Raw genomic sequence first — 14,170 nt, 5'->3', positions numbered from 1 at the left:
CCATGGGTTAATTACTTTTTGTGTTAAAAAAAAAAAACATATATTTTTGGTAGGCATAAACCCATCACCTTTTAAATTAATTTAAATGAATGCATTGACTTATAATAGAAGAGTAGTATAAGCATTCAATTATCTTTTCTAATGCCATCAGTGGGTTTGTGTACCTCATCTTCTTCCTGCTCTTCCACTTCCTAGCGATTCAAACAAATGTATCATTGTCTGTATCCCCTGCCGACCTCTTCTGCATTGTGAACATCAGGAACCAGCACAACTTACTTCCCCTGTACAGACACAGGACAGCTATCTCAAATTGGCATTAAAAATCAGGCCCTGGCAACAAAGTACTCATTAACAAGATGCACATTTTTATATATTCATAGAAATGATCAGACAGATAGGTCTGATCAGGAAGATTAGACAGAAAATGCTGTCTTGAAAACCCAAACACTATGCACAGAACATCTAAATTAAAGAATTATTGTGATGGTAATACTATACATAGAGACAGCATATATGTGAATAGGGAGATGTTCTCATGACAGACAGTATCACTGATATTACGCTATCTATTTCGGTATAGGAAATTGTCTTCACTAATAAGTGACCTATATTATAATTTTATCTTCTGTTCTTAACAGTACTGATTGAAATTATACAGCCTCTAAGAATAGGAAAAACATGCTTTTAATGAAATAGCTGGTTATTTTTTGGCATATTATCAAATTAGCTCATTCACACTGGATTTTTGTTCAATTCCACCTAAAATACCACTTCGCACCATAAATCAGTGTAATTAATATTGCCATTAAAGCAAAAATGGCTACAGACAAGAGACAATTTTAAGAAAAGGACAAACCTAACAGGAAAATTAATCTCATGCTTGTAGAAAAAAACAGTTTTGAGACTGTATATTTAAAGTTTTACTTTAAGAAAAAACATTCTCACTGAATCAAGGGCAAGCATTATCTCACTACCATGTAGAAAATTATTCAAAATGTCAGTGGAAATGGATTCAGAAGCTGGGGATAGGAACAGACAATTTTTGGGAGTCTTATCCTGTCAGGCGCTAAGCAACTTCGGATGCTCCTTAACTCCTGCTTCTACCAGATAGTACAGTACAAAGAAACCTCTCAGGATGATTACTTAAGCATCATCACAGATACAGACTTCGAAATTCTAACCCTTGGAAGCATTGCATCCACTTATTGCCTATAAGAAAACAAAGTGCAAATAACAATCAAGAAACTTCCTTGCAAGGCTAAATACAAACCATTTTTGTCAGAATCAGCAGTATTGCCCTGAGCTGGGCTGTCTTTATACTTAAGAAAATTGACTCTCAGGTACATTTATTGGCTGGAAACAACAAACATGATACACATAGAAATTGAAAGATATTTTCTTTCCATTACTCTATCGATAATCTTCATGGTGTCATGAATGTAGCAATGTAAGATGTAAAATTGAAAAATAGAAAAAGTATTATAAAAAAAAAGCCCTAGAGATTCACCTTCAAAGAGCGTTATTCTGGCTCCACAACAACAGTCATGCTACAGGAGTTCTGTTACAGGTCTTGTTTGTGTTCCTCTATCTATGGGTTTTGTGTTGCAGTGATACCACATGATAACATAACAATAGTATTTGTAGTACAACCTTTACTGAAGATATATTAAAGGTGGGTTTAGAATTGTCTAAATGGATAAGTTCCTCTCCAAGAAGATATCAATCAAATATCAATAGAAATTGTAAAGCTTTATAAATTAATAAGAGAAAACCTTTTGATATTCAAGAGGTCTGAGCCCCTGTGCTACAAGGAATATAGACTCATAGAATCACGGTTTGGGTTGGAAGGGACCATTAAAGACCATTTAGTCTAACCCCTCAGCTGTGGGCAGTGACACCTTCCACTAGACCAGGTTGCTCAAAGCTGCATCCAGCCTGACTTTGAACACTTCCAGAGATGGGGCATCCACAGCTTCTCTGGGCAACCTGGTCCAGTGTCTCACCACCCTCACTGTAAAAAATGTCTTCCTTGTATCCAATTTAAAGTCTTCCAGTTTAAAACTGTTGTCCCTTGTCCTGTCACTACAGGCCCTGGCAAAAAATCTCTCCATCTTTCCTATAGGCCTCTGTCATATATTGAAAGACCGCAATAAGGTCTCCCCAGAGCCTTCTCTCCTCCAGGCTGAACAGCCCCAACTCTCTCAGCCTTTCCCCACAGGAGAGCTGTTCCAGCCCTCTGACCATTTTTGTGGCCTCCTCTGGACCTGCTCCAACCAGCCCATGTCATTCTTGTACTGGGGATCACAGAACTGAGTATGGTACCTTGTGCATGAGAAGAAACTGGAGAATTAGCTACTGAAACTTTCAAGGTCCAGCTAGCCCATACTTCCCTATGGTATGCTAACTGCTGCCTCCTTTCCTAAAGAAAAAAAATCTTACTTTTGCCTCTTTATAAAAAATGCATAGTTTCTGTGAAGCAAGAGAGGAATGAGAGGCAGCTGCAATGTATAGAAAATAATTTTTTAACTACCATCTTTTGAGCTATACCTCAAAAAGAATGAAAACCACAAAAATATTTAAGAAAGCATTGGTGTTCTTGAAACAAACAAACAAAAACCATCACAACACCACAATACTAGTAGAGGCAGTCTGGAAATGTCTGGGGCCCTGAGTACTAACCTGGAGCATGAAATACATTAGAGCACAGTGAAGTCAGGCAGCCTTCTCCCTCTGCTCTTCTTCCTTCCCTGATCTCCCCCTCCTTCATTCTGCAGTCCACTATTCAGTTTTCCTTTTTCTGTTTTTGATTCAATTTGATTTTCTACACTTAAATACTTCAGAAGAAATTTAAAAATCACTATGATGTAAAGTTGGAAAGATGGAAAGTTTTCCCCATATGTAAAGCATTTTAATTTCTGTTGTGCTACCTCTTCACTTAATTAATAACGCTGACTCTATTCATTTTCTTAGAGACATCAAAATGTTTATACATATGTAACTTCATTTTCTCTCAGCTCTATCCCTTGTTTTCATTCACTCCCTCATACTCCCCCCACTTCTTTCACCTTTCATTTCTTTGCCTCCTTTTATTCATTCAGTCGTATTCTTGCCCTCATTTATTTGCTATAATTTGCACAGAGGAAAAAAAAAAAAGGAGAGTACATATAAACAACTAGATGTGTTCAGAAACCACTCAGAATACAAAATTTTACAGACATTTCCTGACAAGCTGACTTGGAAGGAATCAGCCTCTTCAGGCCTGTGTATTGCCGAGGTCTAAGAAGGGGCCCTGGGCGAGCGCTGCCCTGTGCCCCCGTAAGGCCCCGAGACGTGGCCAACAGTAGGGCCCATTTTGGGTCCAGGAGCCTCACACCAGCAGGCCCCACCATCCACATTACAGAAAACATCTGTCGTTATTTTCATCTCATAGATCACGGTCTTTAGAAGCAACAGACTCTGCACAAGAACAAAAAGAGAATGAAATTTGAGCCAGAGCACTAGATTCTAGTGCGTTTACCAAATGCCGAATTTAAAGGTAGCTATTAAGTGGCTCTTTCTCCTCTATCTCCCATACATTTGAAAAATTATTGGGTAAATCTATCTGTCCTGAAGACAACTTTAGCTGCCAACATATCATAAATCCAGATTTTTAGCCCCACAGAATGTAGCCCTACCTACATTTAATGAAAAAATAGGACATTATTTCACTCTTGAATGCACTGACACAGTTCCTGTTGAAACTAATGGACCACTCACAGTGGTAACTGCTGCTCTTCATAATCACCAGCTGTGGTCACTGGGGATCTCAGACAAGACTCCGCATTTGTGCAACACCTCATAGATATCCTAATAAGTGCCACAGTTCCTGGCACTGTCAGGGATTGCCCCTGGCCTGGGCGGGACCACGGGGCTTTGGACAGATCATTTACCTTTCCTATACCTTGACACCTACCTGCAAAACAGAGCAAGTTATTCTGTGGGAAGACAAGAATAAAATACATTAAAAGCTTTGAGAAATCACTATTCAATAGTAACCAAACCCATGTGTGTACCTATTGTACCTACGATTCTCAATTCTGGAATCCTACAGCTCATCTGTCTGAAGCTGAATGTCATCTTTGCTTCTTTACCTCCCACCTCTTTGCTTTCCAATTTACTGAAGCAATTATTTCAGTATCATTATGTGAAGAAAGAAGGAGTGGGGGTGTTGCCTTTTTAAAAATGGCACTACGAATACAACTCTACATTTCAGCAGGGAAGAAAACACAAACACTGCACTGCAGAAATATTAGAATATATATAATTTAACAGAGAAGATTCCAAATATTTGACAGGAGGAATGAGATCTTCATTACAGAACCATCTAGGTAATACAACTTTATATATATATAAATATATATATATAAATATATATATGTATATATATATCCTCATATCACTGCTTTCACTAAAATGCAATGTTTTAAAGTTAAATAGGGCTCAGCTCCTCCTCTCCCTAAGAAGACATATGAAGAGATCCCACTGGGGAAGGAACAGCAGTGCCTGAAAACAAGTGGTAACCGACCTGGTTCTGATCTCACTTCAGCTGAGACGAAGCTCTTGTAGCACCACCAGGTTCAGTGGGTGATGCCTCCCGTACAAGGACATGAGGCTACACAGATCTCTCACAAGGACAGAATAGGTAACACTGCAAACACACACACAAAATTGTGGGAGATTCATGAGGCTGTAATCTTGCTCTAAGTCACGGGCCATCTGCCTTTACATACATAAACCTGAGAGATTTTCATAAAGTCACAGCAATATAATTTAACCCATCTGCAGACATTACAAGGAATGCCAGTTGATCTTGTCCCTGCACTAATGCCTCAAAACATGGCTTCACTTGGCAATGCCAGGCTGACCACCTCCAGCTAACATTACAAGCAGCAAGTACCATCTGAGAAATCCTTGATCAAAACAACCATTGAAATTATGTTATGTTCACTGGTCAAGGCCATTTTTTTTCCTTACAGAAGAGACACAAGACAGTCTTAACTTACTTAAGCTAGTAATCTGCAATGATTTACTGCAATAGTAGAATGACATGCACATTTGAGAGAAGAGTATCTTCTCTTCTAGGTTACAACGCTCTTTAAAATAAGAGACGGAACAGCATTACTTCCTTTTGGTTGCAGTGAATAGTTTGAAGGTTGAAATTACATTCTCTGTCGATCACGGGAAGACAAGCAGAGGGACAGACTATTGAAAAATTTCACTGTGTCCTTTTGGCTGCCTTCCAGTCCCATCTCCAAGTGGCTGCTATTCTATTTAATGTAACCAGAGTCTACCCTTAGGATGAATATCTTTCTTCCTGACAGTTTTGTTCTTTTTCAAGGCAGGGAGGCAGCCGCAGCCCAACAAAGACTGCCTCTCCCCAAGCCTCTGCCGAGGGGCTCGGAAAGAGAACGAACAACATGGCCAAAATGTGGCTGCACAACCATCTTGCAAACGAGTTTCTCTACAATTTCACTGAAAATGCAGAGGATATATCAGCTGAGGTTAGAATAATCCCAGAAACAGAAATCCTTTTCATTCAAAAAGATTTTATAATAGGAATGTATTTTGCGGAAAACTTGTTCCAAAGCTGCAATACGTGGTCAGCAGTCAGAAAAAGATACAATATTGCTAAAAGATCGTAAGCTATAGCTGATTCTGGTAGATAACAATATGGGTATTTTTAACACAGACCACAGGCTAAACTGGCTGTGTGGCTGCAACTAAGAGCTCCATGAAGGACTCCAGAAGAAAACCCAACTTGCTTGAAGAGTCTCCAAAACTTTCCAACATAAAATGTTAAATAAATTCTCTAAGTGGATAGTCCTGGGTTAATTGCTAATGTAATTATGCACTGTTTGTACTGACCAGATATTAAAGATATAGCAGTGCACAGGTTCAATGGCATGGCTTAAAAAAAGCAAACTCACAATAACATCAATCTGCGTCTAACCTACTGTGCCCTTGGGGCACATGCTACACATATAAGGGCAAGTTTGCTATGTGATTGTTTTTCATGGCTACTGGCTTCAAAATTAGCCAAGCCTCTAGCTGATCAATTTTTGTTGGTTGAGTTACAAGCTCTCCTGGCTGTCAGGCTTTGCCAATTACCAATGCTCCTCGCAGACTTTCTTCCTGCTCTGCACTGCAGATGTTTGTGCAGCACAGAGGCTCTGATGCACACAATAAATTGGCACCTTCTGCTTGTTATATCTGCAAGAAGCAAAACACGAAGGAGTTTAGCAGATATTTATGCTTCCCAAAATAGCCAGGGCCGATTCACATTTACCCCAGCTCACATAAGTTATCACAATCACATTACTTTCAGCAAAAACATTAGTTAAGAGGAATTTGTGTCAGGACCACAAGCAAAGAACTATTCCATTACAGTATGCTTGTCTGGGAAGTTGTTAACATCTTCAGCAATTCCCTTTGGAAATGTCAACTGTAACACCACACAAAGCAAACGTATTAGTTTGTTTCAATATTAAGAAGAGCTTGAAGCAGCTTCTAAAATGTCAACATGAAAACCTCACTCAAAACCAGAATGATTTCTTTCTGTTGAAAACATAAATATCTTTATGTTAGTTTGGAGAGTAAATGATGGGGAGTCAGCATGGATCACAGAGAGAAACAGATATTCCCTCTTCACAGTATGCAAGGAATATATTAATCATGCAAATAGTCTTTTCAGGAAAGAAAAATAGACACTATCTCTCTTTAGGATAAGAGAGGCAAATATGTAAAGATCTTGCTTTTAGAAAATAAGGGAAGTCTAAGAGAATGGCCAATATTTGCCAGTTACTGGGTTACTGTTTTCTGTACACAGAGAAGAGCTAGGTATCTTGCAATTCACTTATGGCTTATTTCTTTTACATACTGCATAACACAGTCACAAGACTCTAGTTTTGACGACTGCACTAACCAACTCCACTTTCCAAACATACAACATTCCTGAGAAACCTTCCACACACTATATTATGCTAATCATTATTAGGCATTTTAGTATTTTTATTATATAAATTGTATTATATCATTATTTATGATTATTGCCAATATGCGATAATTAGCAGTGCTGCACTTATTGCCCTCTTTTTTATTGCAAAGAAGCCCATATAAAATCAGCTACAAGTTAATTACCTCTGTCCTCTGCACCTAAGAAGCACCATTTACTTGTGCAAGAGAAAGCAAATGCCCACAGTCCCTGTCCTTTCCCACTGAAGAGGAGAGAAAGGCTGGAGTGTGCAAAAGGAGGTACCGAGCACAACCAGTATCCAGTACCAACAAGTCTGGGATTTACAGTTTTCACAGAATTTTTCTAGGTAGGAAATGGCTTTATTGTATGGAAAAAGAAACCAAGCCGTAGTCAGCAGTGCCATTTCTTCAAAGCTTGTTTATTACCCTGCAAAAATCTGGAAAAGCCAGTAATCTGCAGTACTCTCGATAATCCCATATGATTCTCCCTCCTTGAGCTAGTGAGAGGCAAACTCTCCCGGAGCTCTCCCTTCACTAAGTCTCCTTCTACTGCACCCACAGCCAGGTCTAACAGACAAACCCTGTTTAGCCCTGTTTAAGCTAAAACTTCTCTACCATTTCTCAGCCCTGCTGGAAAGAACCAAGCGAGGACACGGGGCCTCCAGCAGAGGTTAGCTGATAAAATACTTTTATCCCTGGTTCTTCCACTGGAGAGTCTGGAAAACAGAACATCATTTGATTCTTTCAGCATCAATTAACTACCACAAGAATGTAATACTTAGCTCCTTCAGGTTCAATAGTATGTTTGCTATTGCCTTTATAAATAAGGACAGAAATGTGCAGGCATGCCTGAAATGTTCTAAGATTTTGTCATCTAAAAATTAAAATAAATTCACTGTTAATAATATAGTTATTCTGTCATTACTATTTTCCATGTTTACCACATCTCCAATGATTTACACATTGTCTTTTTTTTTTGTTTCTCAAATAAGCACAAGGATTTTTTCAGTGCTAGAACACCTGAGCTGGAAGCTGAAAGTCAGGTTAGATGCTTACTCATCAATTAGTAATCAGGATTTTACAGGTCAGGTTCTGCCCCAGTGTCAGCTGTCAAGTTCCCTTTCACTGCAGCCATGGTAAATACACACCCACATCCACATCCTGTATTTATAGCCATAAATGTAAAATGTTGAAAGGTTACTGGACAGTAAGAGGGTCAGGAACAGGACTGAGCTTGACTCTTCATTTGAATTTGTTCTAATGAAAGTGGACAAGAAATCCACTTGCTATCCTCATAGCTGATATCCTCACAGCAGCCCATATTCATGACTCTTGTGAACAGCAGATGTAATTATTAAAATAAAGGCAGTTCTGTCTTTTTGTTTTGAAGAACTCCCCAGTTCTTCAACAAAAAAGTTATTCCAGCTCAACAGGCAGCAGAGCAAAGAGCTCTCCAGTTGGTGCTCAAGTTCATGATAAAATAGTGATTTGAGAGGAAAAAAAAAGCTGATACTCTGCATCAGTTTGAGAGGATAGAAGGAATTGCCCCTCCCCTGCCAGACACACAGGTGCTGTACCTCTTCTGGATCCTGCTGATAACATACGCTCCTGAGGCATTTTCTGTCACCATCAAAGAGTGCAGATATGCAATGCCAGCCTTCTCTAGTATTCCCAATTTCCTATAACCACCACAGGGTTCCACACTTTTAATCTGCTTTATATCTTCAAATGTAGTTTATTAATTTTGGGAACTTAAGGGAATGTACTTAATTCTAGTGATGCTTATGAGTATTCATACTTACAAGGTGTTTTGAGGATGAGTTATTTCATAGGGAAGACCCATGTGATTAGAGTAAGACAAATATTTTTTTTCTCAGCTACCCTTCTCAAATCTCTAATTGCCACCAGAATGGCTGGAATAGCTCAGGACAAAGCCTCTTTTGCTGTTCAATTCCATTCCTACCTGTGACCACAACAAAGACAACTGGCAGCTGAGATGACAAGGATCTGACGCACAGCAGTCTTGTTTCTAGCTCACAATCTGTTTCTGCTAGTGATGTAGATAGATTTTTAATGTAAAGGAGTCCCTAAAGATTACATGGAGGAGGATGAGAGCTTCCCAGGTTCCTGACAACACTTTTGAGTCTATGCATTGCTTTCTGTTACTGTTTGTGCAACCAAAAAGGTCTGACAACAGGACCTGTGACACCTGTAAAGTTAAGCGCATTTGCAGAGCTAGGGGCAAAATGTGAGGTTATAAAAATATTGAATAGGCATAATATTTTTAAAGCAAGTCTCCCTTCAACCACGTTTAACCTCATTATCATCCATATAACATTCTCCACTTTCTCTTTGGAGGAGATGCATCAGTCCCACAGGATTCAGCTATGCTTTTTGAATTATTAAGTATTTCTTTCAAGGCCCACAGGGAGAGCCCTGAAACATAAGGAGGAAAACAACTCTCCTATTCAGAGACAGAACAGCATGAAAGCATGAAAGATGCTCTCTCTTTGTGAGTGGCTTTGATTAAAGCGGGACAGAAACCCAGAATGGCCAAGAAGGGGCTATCAGGTGACAGAGGAGGAACAGAAAAGGTGGAAGAGAGGCCTTTGATATCAAGGGATGTTGTGATGCTTGTTATCTCCAGTGCTGGAGACGCTGGACCCAGTGCACTTAAATGGATCGACTGCTACTGTACACTGACGTCAAAACAGATCACTACAGCACAGTAAGCTTTATCATGACATCTACAAGAATAATTTCAAATTCAGTATTAAAACTGCATAGCAGCACTAAATTCAGACCCCTGCAGCTTCACTGGGTTTTGAGAGTGTTGTGTGGATGAGTATAGACAACTTTCTCTTCCCAGCTCTGCTGGGTGAGAATGTCACAGCCCCAAGACGTGCCAGCTTAGCCGACCATTCTGGTCGTCATTTCAGCTGAAATGGTCTCACGTTAGATCTCTTTCTCCAGGAAGTGTTTAGGGAGTGAAGACCAGAAGCTGGAGCAGAATCAGAAAAAAAAATGGTTTACCCACATCTAAGTGTGGATTTTGACCGCTCTTCTGAATTTGGAAACTCCCTTGTTGCTACCTGTTATCTCCGAATTTTGCCTAAAATAAAACTAGAATTTACAAACACTGTTTCCTTTTCTATTTGTGAAGAGTTTTATGAAGCATCATGTAACATCCACAAAATCATGAACCTCATTAATTGACACTACGAGCAGTTACAATGGCTATAAATTCATGAGGAAAAAAAATATAAATAAAAGAAAAATCCTAGTATTTTATTAAATTCTATTTGAGGAAAGACATTTTATTCCCCAAAATGCTTACTGTTACTCTAATTAAATCCATTAATTCACTGTAATGTAAACAGCACTTTAAGCTCCATTGATCAGTGGGATCATTGCGGACATTTTCACATTAGCTTATACGGGTTTAGCATCATTCTTAACTTGATTCTTCAATGTGCTTTCAGAGAATGAGTCATTACTAAGGATTTTATTATGCGCAGCCACATTAAAATTATTTTTTAGTATTTTCCATTATCTCGTTGAACCTTCTAGAACAATGTCAGCTGTCATCAGGTATTCTGAAAACTAAACTCAGAGTTTGCACTGCTTTTTTATGCATACCCAAATAATCACAGAATCATAGAATACCACGTTGAAAGAGACCTCAAGGATCATCTGGTCCAGCCTTTCTTGGCAAAATGCAAAATGCAATCAGATTTTCTCCAAATACGCTAAAAACGGGAGCCTATTCTTGAAATTCTACGTTGAACACCAGCACAAAGACATCCAGGGGAATACTGGTAAGGATACCCAACAAGACTAAGTTTTCTGTTCTTCACCTGCTGTCATCGGAACACATACTTGTGTGACAGATACACCTGACCTCCTGCCGAACTTTGGTTCAGGTTGACGAAGGAGCAACAGGCCTCACGCCCTGTGGTGAACCTGCGAGCTGGAGCACCCCTGGCTCACGTACAAGGGAGTGAAGCTGCCTCAGAAAAAATAGTTCAGAAGGTGGCTGTGAAACCCGAAAGATAACCAAAGTACAGAACAAGATACCAGAGCTAAAATGAAGACATCTATCTTGTCTATGCTATCGGCTAGCAGCAAACTACTTCACTCCATACATATTAGCATCAGGATGGGCCAAATTTGAGCTCTCCCTGAATTGCAGTTGGACTGCAGCCCAGGGGACTTTCCCCTCAAGCAGGGACACCTCTCGAGGTCTGAGACCCCTTACCTGAGACTAAGAAGTCCTTCCTTGCCCAAGGTGGAGAGACCCCATACCCACAACAGAGCCTTAGAGACGGATAGCATGCTCAATTAATACTAATGAAACATTACTAATCCATATAGCTACTCAATATTATTATAAACATTGTACAGATAATTCCATTAGGCATAAACCATTGTCCAAGTCTGAGGCTAAGATTAGATCCAGCAATATTCAAGAGTATTCTAAACATAAGGAGTTTAGAAAGCAATAGGGTCCACTCTGAACCTTGTGACTTATTGAGAAGGTGCTCCTTACCCTGTGTGAATCATTCTAACTCAATTCTAACTACATTTTCCTTTGTATGTTTCCTCCATGCAGTAATTAATAAGGTGAACCTTACCATCAAACTTACTGAACCTTGTCAAACCACAGTTCAACATTGTTAAATTTCATCAGTTTTACTGAACCCTGTTAAATTACTCTTTTGCCCTGATAAAACATGTTGCTGCTTCTCTCTTTTGAGCAAGATACATTCCAGTTAACTGCAAGAACTCGAGAAGCAGTAGAGCTAACCCTTCTAATGGAGAATCCAAATGCCCGTCACATCACAGGGACTTCTTTTCAGTGTCTGAGGAACACACTTGCTGGAGCCCACCAAAATCCTGCAACAGAGCTACCTCCTTCCTCCAGTCCAGTGAGTCTGGCTGTGTCGTGGACAGGCAGTTAAGTTTCTGTCAAAACAGTTGGGGAATACATGCACCTTTATAAATATGTAATTTTAATTGAGGTTTCCAGTTTGCTTACTAGAGCACAATTCAGCCAATACTGAGCCGTGGGTCAGCAATCAGGACTGAATCCACCCTTTGCAAACCAAGTACCACTACATTTTGACCAACAAGCTAGACAGATCAGCAGAATTTTGCGCAACAGCTTGAGAGTTAACTACTAAAGTTTGGGGCCAAAAATTCTCACTGGTAAAGGAGACACTGGTGCCGTCCAGGAGTCGGCCTGGGCTGATTCTTCACTGAGGTCATTGTTTGATACACATTGGTTCTGCAAGAAGAGCCTTCCTTGTGCAATCTACGAGTCTTGAAGCCAATGGGTAATGTTATCTTTATGACTTAGATTTTATTTAAATTCAGCCATTCAAGATCTATTTAATCAGCTTTACATCATCACCGTGTCTTTAAGTAGTGACCTCAAGGTTTTGGAGCTGCTGGCTGGAGACCCAAACACCTATGTTGTGATCAGAGTACCACGTCCAGCACTTTGGGCTCCCCAGTGCGAGAAAGACCTTGACAAACTGGAGCCAGAAGAGAAACTGGTGTCTCCAAACAGTACAAACTGTTTTCCTCCAGTAACAGTGCCAAATAAAATCAGTTAAAAATTTCGGAGCAATCGAGTAGAGACTGCAGCTTTTTTGTTCCCCAGGGTTCTGGGGAATAATTACTTCTTGAGGCCAGAGGTAAACCTGCCATTTCTCATAGTCAGTTTCTGGTTGTCTCATTCCAAAATTTGATTTTTCTCTTCAATTTACATTCCAAACAGAGCCATTAAATTGTACAGCTGATACTTCCACACAAGTGTACCTCTTGCCTTCTAGATTGACTTTTTCTCCCAAATCCTGACCAAAATTGTGTATTTAGAGCATCCTGGATGCAGCCTTCAAGTACATGAATTCTTTGTATAAAAATGCAGCATGGGCACATACAGTTTGTCTTGGCGTCACGGTCCCTTTTCAAATGTCACAAAGAATCCTCACCATGAACAACCCGCACCTGTCTCAAGAGGATTTTCATAGACACTGCAGGAAACAAATCAGCATGAAGCAATGCCCTTGTGCAACATAGCACATTTTTATTCATTCCTGTACACCTTCAAACTTCTGCTACATGGCAACAGATGTGCAACAGCCACTGCTTCTTTCTTAACGTCGTAACACTCAGGTACACACAGAAAGAAACAGCCACATGTAGCAAATTAACATAAGTTATTAAAGTGACATTAGATTCAACACAATGTACGTTTTTGTTTGAAATATTTTTGGACATCCTCTGTATGAGAAAAGTAGTACAATACAGCATCACTAAAAGGTCTGCAAATATACGGATCACGCAGTAGGAAAACCAGCGTGCTGTGGGTCAGGATGGCCGAGCGGTCTAAGGCGCTGCGTTCAGGTCGCAGTCTCCTCTGGAGACGTGGGTTCGAATCCCACTTCTGACAGGTACCTTTTGGTTTGGGACACCTCACGTGTGTGCTACCAGCGGTTGCTCCTTAGAGCTCAATTCTATGGACAGTCCTCTTCAATATATTTACCAATGATCTGGATGCAGGGCTTGAAGACACCATTAGCAACTTTGCTGACACCAAACTGGGAGGTCTTGCAGAGGAATCTAGACAGATCTGAGCTTTGGGCCATGATGAACGGGATGGAATTTAACAAGTCAAAATGCTGGATCCTGCACCTGGCACAGAGTAACACTGACCACAAGTATAAACTGGGAGAGGAGCTGCTGGAGAGAATGGTCCCTGCAGAAAGGTGTCTGGGGGTGCTGCTTGCCATGAAGCTCAGAACGAGTCAGCTGTGTGTGCCCTGGCAGCCAAGGGGACAAACCCCATCCTGGGGGCATCAAACCCAGCATTGGCAGCTGGGCAAAGGAGAAAATTGTCCTGCTGTGTTCAGTGTTGGTGCAGCCTCACCTTGAGCACTCTGTGCAGTTCTGGGACCCACCAGTTAAGAAGGGTGTGAAGGTCCTTGAAGGTGTCCAGAGGAGGGCAGCAAAGCCAGTGAAAGGGCTGGAAGGAATGTCCTGTGAGGAGCAGCTGAGGACTTTGGGCTTGTCTAGTTTGGAGAAAAGGAGACCGAGGGGCGACCCCATTGCTCTCTACAGCTTCCTGAGGACGGGACGTGCTGAGCTCTTCTCC

At 40.4% G+C, this 14,170-nt stretch overlaps 1 protein-coding gene and 1 non-coding gene across 9 annotated transcripts in view; one reads left to right on the top strand and one right to left on the bottom strand.

The window, feature by feature from the left end:
• The window catches only part of OXR1 (oxidation resistance 1), a 286,476-nt gene that overhangs the window by 215,009 nt on the left and 57,297 nt on the right, over positions 1-14,170 (bottom strand). The gene's annotated exons all lie outside the window — the stretch shown is intronic.
• TRNAL-CAG (transfer RNA leucine (anticodon CAG)) lies at positions 13,386-13,468 on the top strand. Its single transcript has one exon. It is a non-coding gene; the product is annotated as a tRNA-Leu (tRNA).

The sequence above is a fragment of the Columba livia genome, chromosome 2 (genome assembly GCF_036013475.1).
Source record: "Columba livia isolate bColLiv1 breed racing homer chromosome 2, bColLiv1.pat.W.v2, whole genome shotgun sequence".
Taxonomy (NCBI): Eukaryota; Metazoa; Chordata; class Aves; order Columbiformes; family Columbidae; genus Columba; species Columba livia.
Note: the sequence above shows the minus strand (reverse complement) of the source record. Positions and strands in the feature narration are given on the sequence as shown.